Here is a 21,674-nt window from a genome sequence, read left to right as displayed (position 1 = left end):
AACCAGTTCCATTTCAATTTGTCCTCCACGTGTAATTACGGGTCTTCAACATTGGTTAAAACGTATCTTGCTGTAAAAATACACTGAAGCGTCAAATAAACTGATATAGGCACGCGTATTCAAATACAGAGATACGTAAATAGGCAGAATACAGCGTTCCGATCGGCAACGCCTATATCAGACAACAAGTGTCTGCCGCAGTTGTTAGATCGGTTCCCGCTGCTAGAAGGGCAGGTTATCAAGATTTAAGTGAGATTGAACGTGGTCTTACAGTCAGCGCACACAGCTACTCCGAGGTAGCGATGAAGCTGGAATTTTCCCTTCCGACTATTTCACGAGTGTACAGTGAATATCAGGAATCTGGTAAGACATTAGATCCCCTACATCACTGCGGCCGAAAAAATATCATGCAAGAACGGGACCAATGACGATTGAAGAGAATCGTTCAACGTGACAGAAGTGCAACCTGTGGTGTCACCGCCAGACACCACACTTGTTAGGTGGTAGCCTTTAAATCGGCCGCGGTCCGCTAGTATACGTCGGACCCGCGTGTCGCCACTGTCAGTGATTGCAGACCTAGCGCCGCCACACGGCAGGTCTAGAGAGACGTCCTAGCACTCGCCCCAGTTGTACAGCCGACTTTGCTAGCGAAGCTACACTGATAATTACGCTCTCATTTGCCGAGACGATAGTTAGCATAGCCTTCAGCTACGTCATTTGCTACGACCTAGCAAGGCGCCATTACCAGTTTATATTGAGAATGTTATTAATGTACAGTCAAGAGAGATGTTCACCAATTGTGGATTAAAGTTAAGTAGTCTACCAGTTATCTCCTGTTTTGCTAGTCTTATTTCTCTCACCTGTTCCAAACCTCACGCCAGCCTGCGTGAGCTTAAACGCGTGCCTTTCGGCTTCCTCCAAACTCCGTGAATTGGCTCCTGCCAATTCACAACACAACCTTTCCGCAAATTGCTGCAGATTTCAGTGCTCGGTCATCAATAAGTGTCAGCGTGCGAACCATTCAACTAAATATGGGCTTTCGAAGTAGAAGGTCCACTCGTGTATCCTTTGACTGCACCATACAAAGCTTTACGCCTCGCCTGGACCCGTCAACACTGTTGACACATTGGACTGTTGATGACTGGAAACGTGTTGCCTCGTCGGACGAGCCTGGTTTCAAATTGTATCGACTGGATGGACGTCTATGGGTATGGAGACAACATCACGAATCCATGGTCCTTGCATGTGAACATGTGACTGTTCAAGCTGATGGAGGCTCTGTGAAGGTGTGGGGCGTTTGCAGTTGGAATGGGTTGGAGTGACATAGGGCTCCTGATACGTCTGGATACGATCCTGACAGGTGACACGTAGGTAAGCATCGTGTCTAATGGCTCAAATGGCTCTGGGAACTATGGGACTTAACATCGAAGTTCATCAGTCCCCTAGAACTTAGAACTGCTTAAACGTAACTAACCTAAGGACATCACACACATACATGCCCGAGGCAGGATTCGAACCTTTCGCGGTCCCAGACTGAAGAACCTAGAACTGCTCGGCCATACCGGACGGCCTTCGTGTCTGATCACCTCCATCCATTGATCTCCATTGTGCATTCCGACGGACTTGGGCAATTACAGAAGGACAATGCGACACCCAACACGTCCAGAATTGCCACAGAGTGGCTCCAGGAACACTCTTCTGAGTTTAAATACTCCCACTGGCCACCAAACTCCTCAGACATGAACATGGTTGAGCATATCCGGGATGCCTTGCAACGCGCTGTTCAGAAGAGATCTCCACCCCCTCGTACTCTTACGGATTTATGGACAGCGCTGCAGGATTCATGGTTTCAGTACCCTCCATCACTACCTGAGCCGTTAGTCGAGTCCATGGGACGTCGTGTTGCGGCACTTCTGCGTGCTCGCAGGGGCCCTACAAGACATTAGGCAGCTGTACCAGTTTCTTTGGATCTTCAGTGTATGAGCGGTAAAGCCTATGCCACGAGTTGTAACTTTTTATACTATATCCTGACTATGTACTACTTGTATTTTTTAACGTTCATAACGGCTAGGCACTAGCGAAAATCTAGATTTGTTTAACAAAACCTAAAAGAAAAGGACGACTAATTGCTATGCTCCATCATTCTGAAAATGCAGTGCAGGATTCATTGAGAGTTACTTGGGCTGCAATGATAATTTACAATTTGTTATAATACGGGACGGTGGGCCCTATTGATGCGAAACACTTATGCTTAATTTATGTTCCAAGCTAGTTGCACAGAAAATTTCGACATCATCAGTGGGTTTGCTTATTCTTTTCACATTTAAGGCACTGCATGGGTTCTATGGGTGTTGCCGTTTCTTCGGCGTATTTTCTGTTTTGTTGCCTCTTTTTCTGCATACAACGTGTCATGTTCGTTGATGGGCTTGAAGTTGCTCTATAATCACAGAGTAGCATAACCTAACATATGGCAGTAATAAAAATATTTTCTACATCTACATCTACATGGATACTCTGCAAATAACATTTAAGTGCCTCGCAGAGGGGTCATCGAACCACCTTCACAATTCTCTATTATTCCAATCTCGTATAGCGCGCGGAAAGAATCTACGCCTATATCTTTCCTCACGAGCTCTGATTGCCCTTATTTTATCGTGGCGATCGTTCCGCCCTATGTAGGTCGGTGTCAACAAAATATTTTCGCATTCGGAAGAGAAAGTTGGTAACAGGAATTTCAAGATTCCGTCGCAACGAAATACGCTTTTCTTTTAATGATTTCCAGCCCAAATCCTCCATCATTTCTGTGACACTCTCTCCCATATTTCGCGATAATACAAAACGTGCTCCCCTTCTTTGAACTTTTTCGATGTACTCCGTCAGTCCTACTTGAAAGGATCCCACACCGCGCAGCAGTATTCTAAAAGAGGACGGACAAGCGTAGTGTAGGCAGTCTCCTTAGTAGGTCTGTTACATTTTCTAAGTGTCTTGCCAGTAAAACGCAGCCTTTGGTTCGCCGTCTTGCTGTTATATGGTAATAATAGTGGCCATCCACTCAAGTGCACAACCAAAGGGTAAGATTCTGTGAAAGAAACTCGGTATGGGTTACGTATCGGTGTTCTGAAAATCGTGCGAGCTTCTTCGTACATTTTCTCATCATCCCTGTGCGGATTCATGGGAGACAAGTAGTCAGCCAGTGTATTCGGTTTTCCTAAACAGTTAAGTTCCAATACCATCAGGCTGGTGTTTATTAAGTCACCATGAACGAGTAAATTACTTTATTAGAAGTTGAAGAGGTTACCAATTAATGCGCTGATGCAACATTTTCAGCCACAATGATGATGATTGTTTGTTTGTGGGGTGCTCGACATCGTGGTCATCAGCGCCTTTAAAAGTTCCCAATTTGTCCTTTTCGAGCTTCGACCCCGCTCGAATTATGATGAGATGGTGAGGACAACACAAACGCATCTGCGATCCGGTCGGGACTCTAAACCGGTACCCTGTGATTCAGAAGCGGCAAGGCTAGCCACTAGACAACGAGCTGCAGACTCGGCCATAGTGAACATATAGGTTTGTATGCGAAATGGGACGAAGTGGATTTCAGTTTCCATAACGCCATGAACTGTTGATTGAAACTGAAGAAACTGCAAACAGGTGGGAATTTAAGGAGATGGGACCTGGATAAACTGACTAAACCAGAGATTGTACAGTGTTTCAGGGAGAGCATAAGGGAACAATTGACAAGAATGGGGGAAAGGAATACAGTAGAAGAAGAATGGGTAGCTTTGAGGTATGAAGTAGTGAAGGCAGCAGAGGATCAAGTAGGTAAAAAGACGAGGGCTAGCAGAAATTCTTGGGTAACAGAAGAAATATTGAATTTAATTGATGAAAGGAGAAAATATAAAATGAAGCAGGCAAAAAGGAATACAAACGTCCAAACGTCTCAAAAATGAGATCGACAGGAAGTGCAAAATGGCTAAGCAGGGATGGCTAGAGGACAAATGTAAGGATGTAGAGGCTTATCTCGCTAGGGGTAAGATAGATACTGCCTACAGGAAAGTTAAAGAGATCTTTGGAGAAAAGAGGACCACTTGTATGAATATCAAGGGCTCAGATGGAAACCCAATTCTAAGCAAAGAAGGGAAAGCAGAAAGGAGGAAGGAGTATATAGAGTGTCTATACAAGGGCGATGTACTTGAGGGCAATATTATGGAAATGGAAGAGGATGTAGATGAAGATGAAATAGAAGATACGATACTGCGTCAAGAGTTTGACAGAGCACTGAAAGACCTAAGTCGAAACAAGGCCCCAGGTGTAGACAACATTCCAATAGAACTACTGACAGCCTTGGGAGAGCCAGTCCTGATAAAACTCTACCATCTGGTGAGCAAGTAGTATGAGACAGGCGAAATACCCTCAGACTTCAAGAAGAATATAATAATTCCAATCCCAAAGAAAGCATGTATTGACAGATGTGAAAATTACCGAACTATCAGTTTAATAAGTCACGGCTGCAAAATACTAACACGAATTCTTTACAGACGAATGCAAAAACTGTTAGAAGTCGACCTTTGGGAAGATAAGTTTGGACTCCGTAGAAATATTGGAACACGTGAGGCAATACTGACCCTACGACTGATCTTAGAAGCTAGATTAAGTAAAGGCAAACCTACGTTTTTAGCATTTGTAGAATTAGAGAAAGCTTTTGACAATGTTGACTGGAATACTCTCTTTCAAATTCTAAAGGTGGCAGGGGTAAAATACAGGGAGCGAAAGGGTATTTACAATTTGTACAGAAACCAGATGACAGTTATAAGAGTCGACGGATATGAAAGGGAAGCAGTGGTTGCGAAGGGAGTGAGACAGGGTTGTAACCTCTCCCCGATGTTATTCAATCTATATATTGAGCAAGCAGTAAAGGAAACAAAAAGTAGGTATTAAAATCCGTGGAGAAGAAATAAAAACTTTGAGGTTCGTCGATGACATTGTAATTCTGTCGGAGACAGCAAAGGACTTGGAAGAGCAGTTGAATGGAATGGATAGTGTATTGAAAGGAGTATATAAGATGGACATCAACAAAAGCAAAACGAGGATAATGGAATGTAGCCGAATTAAGACGGGTGATGCTGAGGGAATCAGATTAGGAAATGAGACACTTTAAGTAGTAAAGGAGTTTTGCTGTTTGGGGAGCAAAATAACTAATGATGGTCGAAGTAGAGAGGATATAAAACGTAGACTGGCAATGGCAAGGAAAGCGTTTCTGAAGAAGAGAAATTTGTTAACATCGAGTATAGATTTAAGTGTGAGGAAGTCGTTTCTGAAAGTATTTGTACGGAGTGTAGCCATGTATGGAAGTGAAACGTGGACGGTAAATAGTTTGGACAAGAAGAGAATAGAAGCTTTCGAAATGTGGTTCTACAGAAGAATGCTGAAGATTAGATGGGCAGATCACATAACTAATGAGGAGGTATTGAATAGAATTGGAGAGAAGAGAAATTTGTGGCACCTTGACTAGATGAAGGGATCGGTTGGTAGGACATATTCTGAGGCATCAAGGGATCACGAATTTAGTATTGTAGGGCCGCGTGGAGGGTAAAAATCGTAGAGGGAGACCAAGAGATGAATACACTAAGCAGATTCAGAAGGATGTAGGCTGCAGTAGGTACTGGGAGATGAAGAAGGTTGCACAGGATAGAGTAGCGTGGAGAGCTGCATCAAACCAGTCTCAGGACTGAAGGCCACAACAACAACAACAACAACAACAATGCCATAAGAATTGAAAATGTATGGCCTGTTGTAGTGTAGACGAGTAAGAGGGCTTATGAGAGGTATCTGAGACTGGCGTCTAAATTACATTCCAGGTCAGTCAACCAGCTCCGACTAGCAGGTCTATGGACGAATGGTGAGACATGACGTTTCTACGCACGGCGACCTTGGAAGGCAGCAGTAAAGTGGGACGAGCAGCCGGTCAGCACATGTGGCGGCCCCCTCCACGCCCTGGTTGGCAGTGTTTTCCTCCGCTCCACTCCCTGCCAGCCACGGTTCAGAGCATCGGCCCGCCGTGACGAATATTGTGTAAGCCGCTATCAGGGCGTCGAGCCGCTAATGACGGCAGCGCCAGACGTTATAGTCCAGCTATCGCCGTTTGTGGCTTCCACTCCCAAGTGCTGACGCAGGCGCTGCCAAAGGAGGGGAGATTGTTCGCTTTCGCACTTTGCGACGAAGATAACAAGAGCTTGCGCCGCAAGTGAAGCTGCGGCAAGTGCCGTAACGACGGAAGACGGGTTGACCGGTGTGTAGACTATGACAATGAGCTATATAATGTCCTGCTGCTGTGCTGTCCCTAGGAAAACGACGAAACATTTTCCGCTATTTGCGTATTACAAGCACTTTCAAGGCGTCAGCAGGCTGAGGTGGAGAGGGGGGGCGGGGCGGGGGCAGGCCTCGTATAACAGAATCTAAAAGCCGAAAGAGCTAAAACTACAATTTTGAACTGCTAAGAACTTGGCCCGAAACTTACACTACTGGCCATTAAAACTGCGACACCAAGAAGAAATGCCGATGATAAACGGGTATTCATTGGAAAAATATATTATACTACAACTAACTTGTGATTACCTTATCACGCAATTTCGGTGCATAGATCCTGAGAAATCAGTAGCGAAAACAACCACCTCTGGCCGTAACAACGGCCTTGATACGCCTGGGCATTCAGTCAAACAGGGCTTGGATGTCGTGTACAGGTACAGCTGCCCATGCAGCTTCAACACGATACCACAGTTCAGCAAGAGTAGTGACTGGCGTATTGTGACCAGCCAGTTGCTCGGCCACCATTGACCAGAGGTTTTCAGTTGGTGAGAGATCTGGAGAATTTGCTGGCCAGGGCAGCAGTCGAACATTTTCTGTATCCAGAAAGGCCCGTACAGGACTTGCAACGTGCGGTCGCGCATTATCCTGCTGAAATGTAGGGTTTCGCAGGGATCGAATGAAAGGGAGAGCCACGTGTCGTAACACATGCGAAATGTAACGTCCATTGTTCAAAGTGAGGTCAATGCGAACAAGAGGTGACCGAAACGTGTAACCAATGGCACCCCATACCGTCACGCCGGGTGATACTCCAGTATGGCGATGACGAATACACGCTTCCGATGTACGTTCACGGTGATGTCGCCAAACACGGATGCGACCATCATGATACTGTAAACAGAACCTGAATTCATCCGAAAAAACTGACGTTTTGCCATTCGTGCACCCAGGTTCGTCGTGGAGTACACCATCGCAGGCGCTCCTTTCTGTGATGCAGCGTCAAGAGTAACCGCAGCCACTGTCTCCGAGGTGATAGTCCATGCTGCTGCAAACGTCGTCGAACTGTTCGTGCCGATGGTTGTTGTCTTGCAAACGTCCCCATCTGTTGACTCAAGGATCGAGACGTGGCTGCACGATCCGTTACAGCCGTGCGGATAAGATGCCTGTCATCTCGACTGCTAGTGATACGAGGCCGTTGGGATCCAGCACGGCGTTCCTTACTACCCTCCTGAACCAACCGATTCCATATCCTGCGAAAAGTCATTGGATCTCGACCAACGCGAGCAGCAATGTCCCGATACGATAAACCGGAATCGCGATAGGCTACAATCCGACCTTTATCAAAGTCGGAAACGTGATGGTACGCATTTCTCCTCCTTACACGAGGCAGCACAACAACGTTTCACCAGGAAACGCCGCTCAACTGCTGTTTGTGTTTAAGAAATCGTTTGGAAACGTTCTTCATGTCAGCACGTTGTAGGTGTCGCCACCGGCGCCAACTTTGTGTGAATGCTCTGAAAAGCTAATCATTTGCGTATCACAGCATCTTCTTCCTGTCGGTTAAATTTCGCGTGTGTAGCACGTCATCTTCGTGGTGTAGCAATTTTAATGGCCGGTAGCGTAGCAGATACTAAAGTTGTTTGAAGAGAAAAACTTGGGTTCCTGTAAGAAGTTATAATATGCCAAACGCCCATTACAAAGGTGTTCCTCCCAGTCGACCCACGACTAAGAATAACAAGACGACCGCGCCTACTCGTCATCAAAGATTTTCTCGAAATTTATGACATACCCAAGGCTTGGCCACAAATGACAGTGACATAAAAGGGATTGCCAAGATTATAGAATAAAATAGTAACTCTGCGACAAAAGATAAAAGCTGTTCACTACAAAGGAATTATGTGAAAGGGGCGCAAATCGGTAGATGTGATGTACATGATGTACATGTGCAGATCAACAAATTAGGAGAACCTTCACAAATTGAGCAAGCCAATAACGCGTTTCTGTGGCTCTGGCCCTTATGCAAGCAGTTATTCGGTTTGGCTATGATCCACAGAGATATTGGATCCCCTCCTGAGTGTTATCGCGCCAAATTCAAATGGTGAGTTAGGTCGTCGAAATCTGGAGCAGGTAGCAGGGCATTATCCATAAGGCTCTAAAGGTTCTCTACTGGGGAGAGATCCGTCGATCTTGTTGGCCAAGGTGGGGTTTCGCAAGCACGGAGACAGGGAGTAGGAACTGTCGCCGTGTCGGGACGGGCATTATCTTGCTGAAGTGTAAGCCCAGGGTACCTTGCCATGAAGGGCAACAAGATGGGGTGAGGAACATCGTCCGCGTGCTTTAGCGGTACCGCAGACGACAGCCAATGGGGTCTCGCTGTTGAGAGGAATGACACTCCAGACATCACTCCCGACAGGCGACCAACCTCTCTGTCGAGTGCCGTACCATCCGACAACCGTTTCGTAGCATCACACCATTGGTTGTGCCCGCACACAAAAGTTTCTACTGCTTGTCTTCGTGATTGCCAAACCCTACGTAATCCAGGAAGGTGGCCGGATCTGTCTAGAGCTGAAAATGTTTCGAGCGTTATGGACAGGATGCATCACCAAGCTCGGGATTTCGACGATACAAACGCACAAGTTGGACTGCGTGTGGCACGATATCCCTCAGGATGACATCGAATGACGCTATGAATCAATGCTCAGGCAAATAACAGCTTGCATAAGAGCCAGAGGTGGACCAACGGTTTATTGACTACCTCAGTTTTTGAAGCTCTCTCTCTCTTGAATAAATCGTGCAATTTTTTTTCTTTATCTGCACATCTACCGATTTACGTCTCATTCGGATAATTCCTTCATGGTTGGTAGTTTTTATTGTTTGTAGGCAGCGTTTGGCGTAGCGGTAAGAGTTCAGAAAGCTAATACGTGGATTGTGGGTTCCAAACTCTCACACTCTTTAAGTTATGAAACTCCCTGGCAGCTTAAACCTGTGTGACGGACCGAGACTCGAACTCGGGACCTTTGCCTTTCACGGGCAATGCTCTACCATCTGAGCTACCCAAACACGACTCACGTCCCCTGCTCACAGCTTTACTTCTGCCAGTACCTCGTCTCCTACCTTCCAAACTTTACAGAAGCTCTCCTGCGAACTTTGCAGAACTAGCACTCCTGAAGGAAAGGATATTGCGGAGACATGGCTTAGCCACAGCCTGGGGGATGTTTCCAGAATGAGATTTTCGCTCCGCAACGTAGTGTGCGCTGATATGAAACTTCCTGGCAGATTAAAACTGTGTGCCGCACCGAGACTCGAACTCGGAACCTTTGCCTTTCTCAATATCTTTTCTTTCAGAAGTGCTGGTTCTGCAAGGTTCGCAGGAGAGCTTCTGTGAATGTAGGAGACGAGGTACTGGCAGAAGTAGGGCTGTGACGACGGGGCGTGAATCGTGCTTGGGTAGCTCAAATGGTAGAGCAATTGCCCGCGAAAGGCAAAGCTCCCGAGTTCGAGTCTCGGTCCGGAACACAGTTTTAATCTGCCAGGAAGTTTCGTATCAGCGCACACTCAGCTGCGGAGCGAAAATCTCATTCTGGAATCTTTAAGTTACTTACACTGCAAATACATCGAAATAAAAGGCAAAGGGAAATTTGGGATTGCAAATAATTTTACAAGGAAGTAGTGCAATTACAGACTCCACAAAACACTGCAAACGACTGTGGACGAAGGCATTGTGATTAATGCGTCCGGCCAGACTGTAAGTCGAGAATTCTGATTCGTCAATATCAGTCGAAATCCTCTTTTTAACGACATGTATAACAAACTATTTTAATTTGAATGTTCTCTTTGCAGGTCGCCCTTACGAACTGACTCACAGTGGGCTCCGGGATGAACTGCCGCATGGCCTCCGCCCACCACAGTTGTCAGGTCTCAACATTACTGAGACCGAGGTCTACTTTCGGCGAAGGCTGTATGATCGCTATCCATCTCCATCAATGTTACCTCAAATTATGACTATTTTGCTGGGAGAATGGTATAAGATTCCCTTGAACACCATACAGGACCCGTATATATCCACTTCCAGACGACTAGAAGTTATTCTGAATGACAATGTCTACCCTACACACAGTTTTAAGTATGGTACTCTGTTGATTTTCTAGTGTTTCCGCATTTTTGACCCCCCTCCCCCCAGTACCTTTGTCTAAAACTTGTTCAGACAGCATTACGATCGAAAGGGAACTGCTAACAAGCGAACATAAACTGATGAGCCAAAACATTATCAAAAATGGTTCAAATGGCTCTGAGCACTATGGGACTTAACTTCTAAGGTCATCAGTCCCCTAGAACTTAGAACTACTTCAACCTAACTAACCTAAGGACATCACACACATCCATGCCCGAGGCAGGTTTCGAACCTGCGACCGTAGCGGCCGCGCGGTTCCAGACTGTAGCGCCTATAACCGCTTGGCCACCAAGGCCGGCAAAACATTATCACCATTTGCTTAATAACTTTTTTGTCCGGATGTGGAACGAAACACTTCACTGATTCTACATCTACGCCTACATTTATACTCCGGAAACCACCCAACGGTTTATGGCGGAGGGCACTTTACGTGCCACTGTCATTACCTCCCTTTCCTGTTCCAGTGGCGTATGGTTCGCGGGAAGAACGACTGCCGGAAAGCCTCCGTGCGCGCTCGAATCTCTCTAATTCTACATTCGTGATTTCCTCGGGAGGTATAAGTAGGGGGAAGCAATATATTCGATACCTCATCCAGAAACGCACCCTCTCGAAACCTGGACAGCAAGCTACACCGCGATGCAGAGCGCCTCTCTTCAAGAGTCTGCCACTCGAGTTTGCTAAACATCTCCGTAACGCTACCAAATAACCCTGTGACGAAAAGCGCCGCTCTTCTTTGGATCTTCTCTATCTCCTCTGTCAACCCGACCTGGTACGGATCCCACACTGATGAGCAATACGCATGTATAGGTCGAACGAGTATTTTGTTAGCCACCTCCTTTGTTGATGGACTACATTTTCTAAGGACTCTCCCAATGAATCTCAACCTGGCACCCGCCTTACCAACAATTAATTTTATATGATCATTCCACTTCAAATCGTTCCGCACGCATACTCCCAGATATTTTACAGAAGTAACTGCTACCAGTGTTTGTTCCGCTATCATATAATCATACAATAAAGGATCCTTCTTTCTATGTATTTGCAATACATTAAATTTGTCTATGTTAAGGGTCAGTTGCCACTCCCTGCACCAAGTGCCTATCCGCTGCAGATCTTCCTGCATTTCGCTGCAATTTTCTAATGCTGCAACTTCTTTGTATACTACAGCACCATCCGCGAAAATCCGCATGGAACTTCCGACACTATCTACTAGGTCATTTATATATATTGTGAAAAGCAATGGTCCCATAACACTCCCCTGTGGCACCCCAGAGGTTACTTTAACGTCCAGCCACAGAGCTCTTACTTTGCTTGTCAGGTGACAGTGCGTATCGAACACCTTCCGGAAGTCAAGAAAAATGGCATCTACCTGGGAGCCAGTATCTAATATTTTCTGGGTGTCGTGAAGAAATAAAGCGAGTTGGGTCTCACACGATCGCTGTTTCCGGAATCCATGTTGAGTCCTACAGAGTAGATTCTGGGTTTCCAGAAATGACATGATACGTGAGCAAAAAACATGTTCTAAGATTCTACAACAGATCGATGTCAGAGATGTAGGCCTACAGTTTTGCGCATTTCCTCGACGACCCTTCTTGAAAACTCCTCATGGTTTCCTCAAAAAGAGAAGTTCCACAACTCAGCTCGCTTTGTTAATCGATGAAACCCAGAGCGTACCAGGCAACGGCGCCCATGTTGATTCAGGATCTGTTTTCAGACAGGACTCAACTCGTTCTTTTTACTGATACGAAATCGACAGCTGTTAAGGTTTCGCCAGTACCCCAAAGGACTGTATACAGTGAAGGAGGGGACTTCGAAAAGTACGAGGAGCATGCAGTAATTAATGTAACACTTTTTGGTTGAAAAAATGAGGAATTTTGTATGGGACATGGTGGCCTATTCCTTCTTCAGCTCCTATAGTTTCATGAACTTCCAATAGTTGGCGGCGCCATACGTAATCGTCAAAATGGCGTCCCAGCTGCCACTGAGTTTCTTTTGTCGGAAAACCAGAGCATCGCAGATATTCATATGCATCTGCAGAAGGTCTGCGAAGAACTGACAGTGAACAAAAGCACGGTGAGTCGTTGGGCGAGGCACGCAGCTGTGACTCCTGCAATGTTGGAATGTGCGGACAGTCTCATTCGAGGTGATCGGCGGATCACAATCGAATACCTCGCTGCTCAACTTCTCTTTCTCCATGGCAATGCAAGGCCTCACGTAAATCGGAGCATCCGAGCAGTTTACAGAACCGTATTGGACTGTTCTTCCTCATCCACCCTACAGCCCGTAACTCGCACTTTTCGGCTTCCATCTGCTTGGACCAATGAAGTATGCACTCAGCTTGAAGTAGCAAGTGGACGATGGGAAGGCGTTGGTTCAGACGTCGACCAGTAGAGTGGTACTATAGGGGCATTGAGGCCCTCCTAGTAAGGTGGCGTAAGGCCATCTGATTGAATGGAGATTATGTTGAAAAATAGTGTCTTGTAGCCAGAAGAGTAGGGAATAAAATAGTATATTGAAATCCTGAATAAAACTAATCTGCTTTCAGAAAAAATGTGTTGTATTACTTAGTGAGCGCCTTCATATATTCTACATCTACATCTATATCTACATCTACATCCATATTCCGCAGGCCACCTGACGGTGTCTGGCGGAGGGTACCTTGAGTACCTCTATCGGTTCTCCTTTCTATTCCAGTCTCGTATTGTTCGTGGAAAGAAGAATTGTCGGTATGCCTCTGTGTGGGCTCTAATCTCTCTGATTTTATCCTCATGGTCTCTTCGCGAGATATACGTAGGAGGGAGCCATATACTGCTTGACTCCTCGGTGAAGGAATGTTCTCGAAATTTCAACAAAAGCCCGTACCGAGCTACTGAGCGTCTCTCCTGCAGTCTTCCACTGGAGTGTATCTATCATCTCCGTAACGCTTTCGCGATTACTAAATGATACTGTAACGAAGCGCGCTGCTCTCCGTTGGATCTTCTCTATCTCTTCTATCAACCCTATCTGGTACGGATCCCACACTGCTGAGCAGTATTCAAGCAGTGGGCGAACAAGCGTACTGCAACCTACTTCATTTGTTTTCGGATTGCATTTCCTTAGGATTCTTCCAGTGAATCTCAGTCTGGCATCTGCTTTACCGACGATCAACTTTATATGATCATTCCATTTTAAATCACTCCTAATGCGTATTCCCAGATAATTTATGGAATTAACTGCTTCCAGTTGCTGACCTGCTATATTGTAGCTAAATGATCTTTCTTTCTTTCTATTTATTCGCAGCACATTACACTTGTCTACATTGAGATTCAACTGCCATTCCCTGCACCATGCGTCAATTCGCTGCAGATCCTCCTGCATTTCAGTACATTTTTCCATTGTTAAAACCTCTCGATATACCACAGCATCATCCGCAAAAAGCCTCAGTGAACTTCCGATGTCATCCACAAGGTCATTTATGTATATTGTGAATAGCAACGGTCCTACGACACTCCCCTGCGGCACACCTGAAATCACTCTTACTTTGGAAGACTTCTCTCCATTGAGAATGACATGCTGCGTTATGTTATCTAGGAATTCTTCAATCCAATCACACAATTGGTCTGATAGTCCACATGCTCTTACTTTGTTCATTAAACGACTGTGGGGAACTGTATCGAACGCCTTGCGGAAGTCAAGAAACACGGCATCTACCTGGGAACCCGTGTCTATGGCCCTCTGAGTCTCGTGGACGAATAGCGCGAGCAGTGTTTCACACGATCGTCTTTTTCGAAACCCATGCTGATTCCTACAGAGTAGATATTAAGGCTGTATCGAAATGCTGGAATACCTGTGGACGATTGATCATACGGGCTCCGGCAGTGGTCCTCGAACGAAAATAAATGTTACCTATTGCGCATGAATAGGTGAAGAGATCCATTAATAATCGATTACTCTGTAGGCGATAAAGCACTGTTAGCAGCAAATACCGTAAGATACCTAGATGTAATAGTCCAAAGCGACCTGAAGTGGAATGACCCCATAAAACTAAATGTAGTAAAGCAGTTGCTATGACGAGATACGTGGCAAGAAACTTAAGGAAATGACGTAGTACCTTACAAACCACTTGTTCGATCGAGTGCGTCTGAAAATCGAAGAACTGTGCGTTAATGTTTCCAGTGGGACTTGCTACAAATGTGGCACGCGGTGTTGCCGAATATAAGGGGTACGGCTCGAGACTGGAGTTCCATCACCTCTGTTGCCATGTAAATATCGGATTCGGGTGAGTGCTTTTTGTTTCATATACCTTCTAATGGTCTCGTAGTCAACATGACGCTAAACCCTTAAACTTCCTTATTTCCTTTTATCCTTAAAAGTTCTTTCTGTGAAAAGTATAGCGTAGACTTTCGTGAAATATTATTGCGATCTCCAAGACGTCTATATGGTCGATAATCGATGAAAAGCGCCAAGAGAAAAATCCTGCACATAAGGACGCAACCGCTTCCACATTTCGATTTCTTAGGAGTTTTCAAAAGTAAATATGCCCTCTGAGTATATTACCATCTGAGAACCTTACTGTATGTTGAACCGATAGTAACTTATTTGAGATATCTACATACGATATGTACAGACAGATTAGTGGCGAATGACGACCGAGGTAACGGGGATGGAGTGATGTTAAAACTGGATAAAATTAAGTATACATCAAACAACTCTAAAAACTGGAGATCAAAAGAAGTTTCACTGAAAATCGTAAACAATTAGAGTGAAGTTCGTTGTGGAAAACCACCACAGTCGTACAAGATATTTAGAGATGAATGAACTGGGGAAAACGGGTTGGAATAAAACCGGAAGATCGTATCAGACCGTCACAAAATCTTTCGATGAAAAGGCATATCAGTGCTTAAAGTGTTCTTCAGGGTGTAAAGTTGTGAGTTTAGAAACGAATAAATTGCCCAAGAATTACTGTCGACGCAATGAAATTAGCGGGTCGAAAATATACCAAAATATTTTGACTGTAGACGTTTTTAGTTGCATACAAACGAAACTGGGCTTTTGATGTCAACTTTATAAGAACGAAGGCAACGGCCTTGCCGCATTGGATACACAGGTTCTCGTGAGATCACCGAAGTTAAGCGCTGTCGGGCGTGGTCGGCACTTGGATGGGTGACCATCCAGGCCGCCATGCGCTGTTGCCATTTTTCGAGGTGCACTCAGCCTCGTGATGCCAATTGAGGAGCTACTGGACCGAGTAGTAGCGGCTCCGGTCAAAGGAAACCATCATAACGACCGGGAGAGCGGTGTGCTGACCCCACGCCCCTCCTACCCACATCCTCCACTGAGGATGACACGGCGGTCGGATGGTCCCGAGGGGGCCACTTGTGGCCTGAAGACGGAGTGCTATTTTTTTTTTTTTTTTACAAGAACGAAGGTCACGCTTGTGGGATTTATAAAAAGGACCCATAAGTTCACGTAATGTGTGGACCTGTGCACACTTCTATGGAGTTTGGAACCAATAGAGCTCAAGAAGTGGGAGATCTAGATCTGCTGCCGACGCTGCTCGTTGCGATTTATACGTGGAGATGTAATAAACTGACTTAAATAGGGTTAAGCGTTTGGCGTGTCAAAGGGCGCAACTGTGATCCTTTAGGATTTAGATAAATTGGGAGAAAAAGCTTGAAAAATCAAAACTCCCGTTAGACAACTCCAAAAAAAAAAAAGTCGCTGTTGATAAGCTGTCGAGGAAAAACGGTGGCTGACCACAGCACTTCTTTGGATCGCAGTTTATGTATTATTACATACATTACTTCATGCATCATATGTTGAAACTGTTGACGTAACTCGTTGTTCAGCCTATCTTCTACGTAGACTGTGCGCAACGTGTTTTTGCACAATATGTGATTTTTAAACTGGTAACGATAGTGGTGTTAGTTGGAATCCAGAATGAAATTTTCACTCTGCAGCGGAGTGCGCGCTGAAATGAAACTTCCTGGAAGATTAAAACTGTGTGCCGGACCGAGACTCGAACGCGGGACCTTTGCCTTTTACGGCAAGTGCTGGCGGAACTGAAGCTGTGAGGGCGGGTCGTGAGTGGTGCTTGGGCAGCTCAGTTGGTAGAGCACTTGCCCGCGAAAGGCAAAGGTTCCGAGTTCGTGTCTCGATCCGGCATACAGTTTTAATCTGCCAGTAAGTTTCGTTATTTGGAATGTTTGAATGGTATACTCAAATGTGCTTCATATAAAACACACACTACATTGAAACAAGTCCATATGTGTCATCACAGAATGGTACTTAAAAACAGTCTAAAGCGTAAATTATGCACTGCCGCAGAAGAAAACTAAAATTAAACAGTTCAGCCGCAATACAGCCAAGTAAGAAATTTATGGCTACTGTGGATCTGGATTTAAAAAATCTGATCAGAATGAAATCAAGATTGGGTACAAGGTCTCTGGTCAACAACAGCACCTTACAGTGACAAGTGTACCACCATCACCACCATCCATTTCTGTAGTTGACGAGACAGCTTGTATCTGCTGACTCTGTTTTCATTTTGATTTCACGATGGCTGTGACCGAAACAGTTCATGAGGAAGGATAAAGACGGTGCGATGCTGACAAATTACGATTGTCAGTTTACGTAATGATCGCCGACCTCTACACGAACTTCGAATCCTATACAGCAGAAAAAAAAAGTTTTTGAAATCCACCGCGGATATTGCAGAACGTCGAGGTTATACAGTAGTTGAAGGTAAATATATTTGCAGGAAAATGGAAAAACTGGTAGGAGGCAACCTCGGGGAATATCATCTACATCTACTACATCTACATACATACTCCGCAATCCACCATACGGTGCGTGGCGGAGGGTACCTCGTACCACAACTAGCATCTTCTCTCCCTGTTCCACTCCCAAACTGAACGAGGGAAAAATTACTGCCTATATGCCTCTGTTAGAGCCCTAATTTCTCTTATCTTTGTGGTCTTTCGGCGGCAGTGAAATTGTACTGCAGTCAGCTTCAAATGCTAGTTCTCTAAATTTCCACAGTAGCGATTCACGAAAAGGACGCCTCCTTTCCTCCAGAGACCCCCACCCGAGTTCCTGAAGCATTTTCGTAACACTCGCGTGATGGCCAAACCTACCAGTAACAAATCTAGCAGCCCGCCTCTGAATTGCTTCTATGCCCTCCCTCAATCCGACCTGATAGGGATCCCAAACGCTCGAGCAGTACTCAAGAATAGGTCGTATTAGTGTTTTATAAGCGGTCTCCTTTACAGATGAACCACAGCTTCCCAAAATTCTACCAATGAACCATAGACGACTGTCCGCCTTCCCCACAACTGCCACTACCTTCTTGTCCCACTTCATATCGCTCTGCAATGTTACGCCCAAATATTTAATCGACGTGACTGTGTGAAGCGCTACACTACTAATAGAGTATTCAAACATTACGGGATTCTTTTTCCTATTCATCTGCATTAATTTACACTTATCTATATTTAGAGTCAGCAGCCATACTTTACACCAGTAACAAATCCTGTCCAAGTTTCGGTTCCAGACACATGCACGAATACTCGAGACTATACTGACCGTATGGCACACCTTAGAAGATAAGTGGAAGAAACGTAAACATACATTTCTAGTATTTGTAGATTTAGAGAAACGTTTTGACAATATTGGCTGGAAGGCCACTGATGTCACACATTTTGATATTGCTAAACTCACTCGTCAATACCTACAGCGTACTTCTCGTTGACCTAGAACCATGAAAGCAAGATTTCTCAGTACAAGTAAAGTAAAAAAAAAAAATTCGAAAATTCTTAATCTGGAATTATATCACGTGAAAAAAATATTTCTTTTACCATTAGTTATTCGACTTCAAATTTGAAATAAAAACATTCCTGAAAGTTTTGGAATCCCTGTGACTGATATCTTGCCAGTATCACCGGCCGGTGTGGCCGAGCGCTTCTAGTCGCTTCAGTCTGGAACCGCGCGACCGCTACGGTCGCAGGTTCGAATCCTGCCTCGGGCATGGACGTGTGTGATGTCCTTAGGTTAGTTAGGTTAAAGTAGTTCTAAGTTCTAGGGGACTGCTGACATCCGACGTTAAGTCCCATAGTGCTCAGAGCCATTAGAACCATTTTCTTACGAGTATCAACGTCGATAACAGCGAAAAAATCCGTCGCGTTTCTCGATTCCTGGAATGGATGAACTGTCTGTAGACAAATAATTATGTTTGTACTGGACTCTCAGTGCGCCAGTCCAACTCACACCAGACCAATTCTTATTAACCAGCAGTGGACGCTTTCGAGGGATATCTTCAAATGGGACAATTTTTGAAAGTAAATTATAGCTCAGTGGCTATTTTCTTGAAACCGTGAAGAGAACAGAAAATTCCACTGATGTGACAGAAGCCACGCACATATACAAATTGCTGTAGCATCCTGTACACAAGGTATGAAATGGCGGTGCATTCACGGAGCTGACATTTGGACTCAGCTGATTCATGCGAAAAGGTTTCCGAACTGATTATGGCAGCACGACGGGAAGTAGCAGACTTTGAACGCGGAATCCTAATTGGGCCTACACGCATGGGATAGGTCACTGCGGAAATCGTTAGGGAATTCAGTATTCCACGATCCATAGTGTCAAGAGCTTGTCGAGAATACGGCACTTGAGGCATTGACTCTCATCGTGAACAACGGCGTTTGTGCAGTGTTGTCAGTGCTAACAGACACGCAACACTGCGTGGAATAAGCGCAGGCATCAAAAAATGGTTCAAATGGCTCTGAGCACGGCCACACCGGCCGGCTAAGCGCAGGGATCAATGTGGAACTTACGACGAACGTATCCGCTAGGGCCGGATGGAGTGGCCGATCGGTTCTAGGCGCTACAGTTTGGAACCGCGCGACCGCTACGGTTGCAGGTTCGAATCCTGCCTCGGGCATGGACGAGTGTGATGTCCTTAGGTTACTTAGGTTTAAGTAGTTCTAAGTTCTAGAGGACTGATGACCTCAGAAGTTAAGTCCCATAGTGCTCAGAGCCATTTGAACCATTTTTTACCCTCTAGGAGAGTGTAGGGAAATTTGGCGTTATTGGGCTACACATCACGACAACACCTGCGGCGACTCACCTGGGCTCGAGACCATATCGGATGGACGCTAGACTGGAAAGCCGTGGTCTGGTACGATGACTCCTGATTTCAGATGGTAAGACCTGACGGTAGGGCTCAAGTGCAGCGCAGACCCAGGTTGTCAACAAGACACTGCCGAAGCAGAAGACGGCTCCGTAATGGTGTGCACTGTGTTTATCTCCAATACACTGGGTGCTGTGGTACAACTGAAGCGATAATTGGCTGGATATGGAGACGTTTGGCTACCATTTGTAGCCATTCATTCCAAACAACGAAACAATTTTTGTGGATCACAATACGCCAAGTCGCGAACGGTTTGAAGAACATTCTGGACAATTCAAGCGAATAATTTTGTAGACCAAGGAAAGGCAAACCTACGTTTCTAGCATTTGTAGACTTACAGAAAGCTCTTGACAATGTTAACTGGAATACTCTAAAATTCTGAAGGTGGCAGGGGTAAAATACAGGGAGCGAAATTCTATTTACAATTTGTAGAGAAACCAGATGGCAGTTATAAGAGCCGAGGGACGTGAAAGGGAAGCAGTGGTTGGGAAGGGAGTGAGACAGGGTTGTAGCCTCTCCCCGATGTTATTCAATCTGTATATTGAGCAAGCAGTGAAGGAAACAAAAGAAAAATTCGGAGTACGCATTGAAATCCACGGAGAAGAAATAAAAACTTTGAGGTTCGCCGATGACATTGTAATTCTGTCAGAGATAGCAAGGGACTTGGAAGAGCAGTTGAACGGAATGGATAGTGTCATGAAAGGAGGGTATAAGATGAACATCAATAAAAGCAAAACGAGGATAATGGAATGTAGTCCAATTAAGTCGGGTGATGCTGAGGGAATTAGATTAGGAAATGAGACACTTAAAGTAGTAAACAGTTTTGCTATGTGGGAAGCAAAATAACTGATGATGGTCGAAGTAGAGAGGATGTAAAATGTAGACTGGCAATGGCTAGGAAAGCGTTTCTGAAGAAGAGAAATTTGTTAACATCGAGTAGAAATTTAAGTGTCAGGAAGTCGTTTCTGAAAGTATTTTTATGGAGTGTAGCCATGTATGGATTTGAAACATGGACGATAAATAGTTTGGACAAGAAGAGAATAGAAGCTTTCGAAATGTGGTGCTACAGAAGAATGCTGAAGATAAGATGGGTAGATCACATAACTAATGAGGACGTATTGAATAGAATTGGGGAGAAGAGAAGTTTGTGGCACAACTTGACAAGAAGAAGGCATCGGTTGGTAGGACATGTTCTGAGGCATCAAGGGATCACCAATTTAGTATTAGAGGGCAGCGTGGAGGGTAAAAATTGTAGAGGGAGACCAAGAGATGAATACACTAAGCAGATTTAGAAGGATGTAGGCTGCAGTAGGTACTGGGAGATGATGAAGCTTGCACAGGATAGAGGAGCATGGAGAGCTGCATCAAACCAGTCTCAGGACTGAAGACCACAACAACAATTTGGTAACCCAGATGGTCCGACATGAATCCTACCGAAGTTACTGTCGAGGGATCAGTTAATGCAGAAAATCCTGCACCGCCAACAATCGTGGAAGGCTGCAGAGGCAGAATGGCTTAATATTTCTGCAGGGGACTTCCGAGTTGAGCCTACGCCGAGTTGCCGCACATATCCTATGACTTTAGCCACCACAGTCCAGAACGCAATTAAAAAAAAAAAAAATTGCCTCGGATTTTTCTCCTCGGCAATACACGCGGAGCTGTGGTAACACTGGACAGGTTAGAGACATGGCTTGGCGCCTGCAGATCTGCGTTAGCCGGCGCGCCTACCTCTGATGACCGCTGGCCGCTCGACCTTGAAGCTGGAGCCTTCCGCGACCTCGACTTGGGCTGTTGGGCGGCGAGCACTGAGCGCGACCGGCGACGCGGCCCTGCTTATAAACGCGCGCGGGTCGCTTCGGCGTGGCCGGGTGGGGGGGACGGCGGAAGGCTCTGGTGGGGGTGGAGCGTGACTCACGGAGCTCGACCGTGTCCGGCGGCCGCCGTGTGGAGCACCCCAGCCGCCCAAGAGCGGCCACCGGAAGCCCCCGGTTTCCTGGAACCGCCCCCGGTATGCTCGCTCGCCCCGCAGAA

At 45.6% G+C, this 21,674-nt stretch overlaps 1 protein-coding gene and 1 non-coding gene across 2 annotated transcripts in view; both read right to left on the bottom strand.

Moving 5' to 3' along the window:
* LOC126109571 (peroxidase-like) overlaps positions 1-21,436 on the bottom strand; it is a 368,534-nt gene extending 347,098 nt beyond the window's left edge. Inside the window, exon 1 of the mRNA XM_049914593.1 lies at positions 21,372-21,436. The gene's annotated coding sequence lies outside the window, so the exon portion shown is untranslated. The remainder of the gene's footprint in view (positions 1-21,371) is intronic.
* Positions 9,290-9,363, bottom strand: Trnas-uga (transfer RNA serine (anticodon UGA)). Its single transcript has one exon. It is a non-coding gene; the product is annotated as a tRNA-Ser (tRNA).
* Positions 21,437-21,674: the final 238 nt, after the last annotated feature.

This window comes from Schistocerca cancellata, chromosome 12, assembly GCF_023864275.1.
Source record: "Schistocerca cancellata isolate TAMUIC-IGC-003103 chromosome 12, iqSchCanc2.1, whole genome shotgun sequence".
Classification (NCBI taxonomy): domain Eukaryota; kingdom Metazoa; phylum Arthropoda; class Insecta; order Orthoptera; family Acrididae; genus Schistocerca; species Schistocerca cancellata.
The sequence above is the reverse complement of the archived record's forward strand: the minus strand, read 5'-3'. Positions and strand labels throughout refer to the sequence as shown.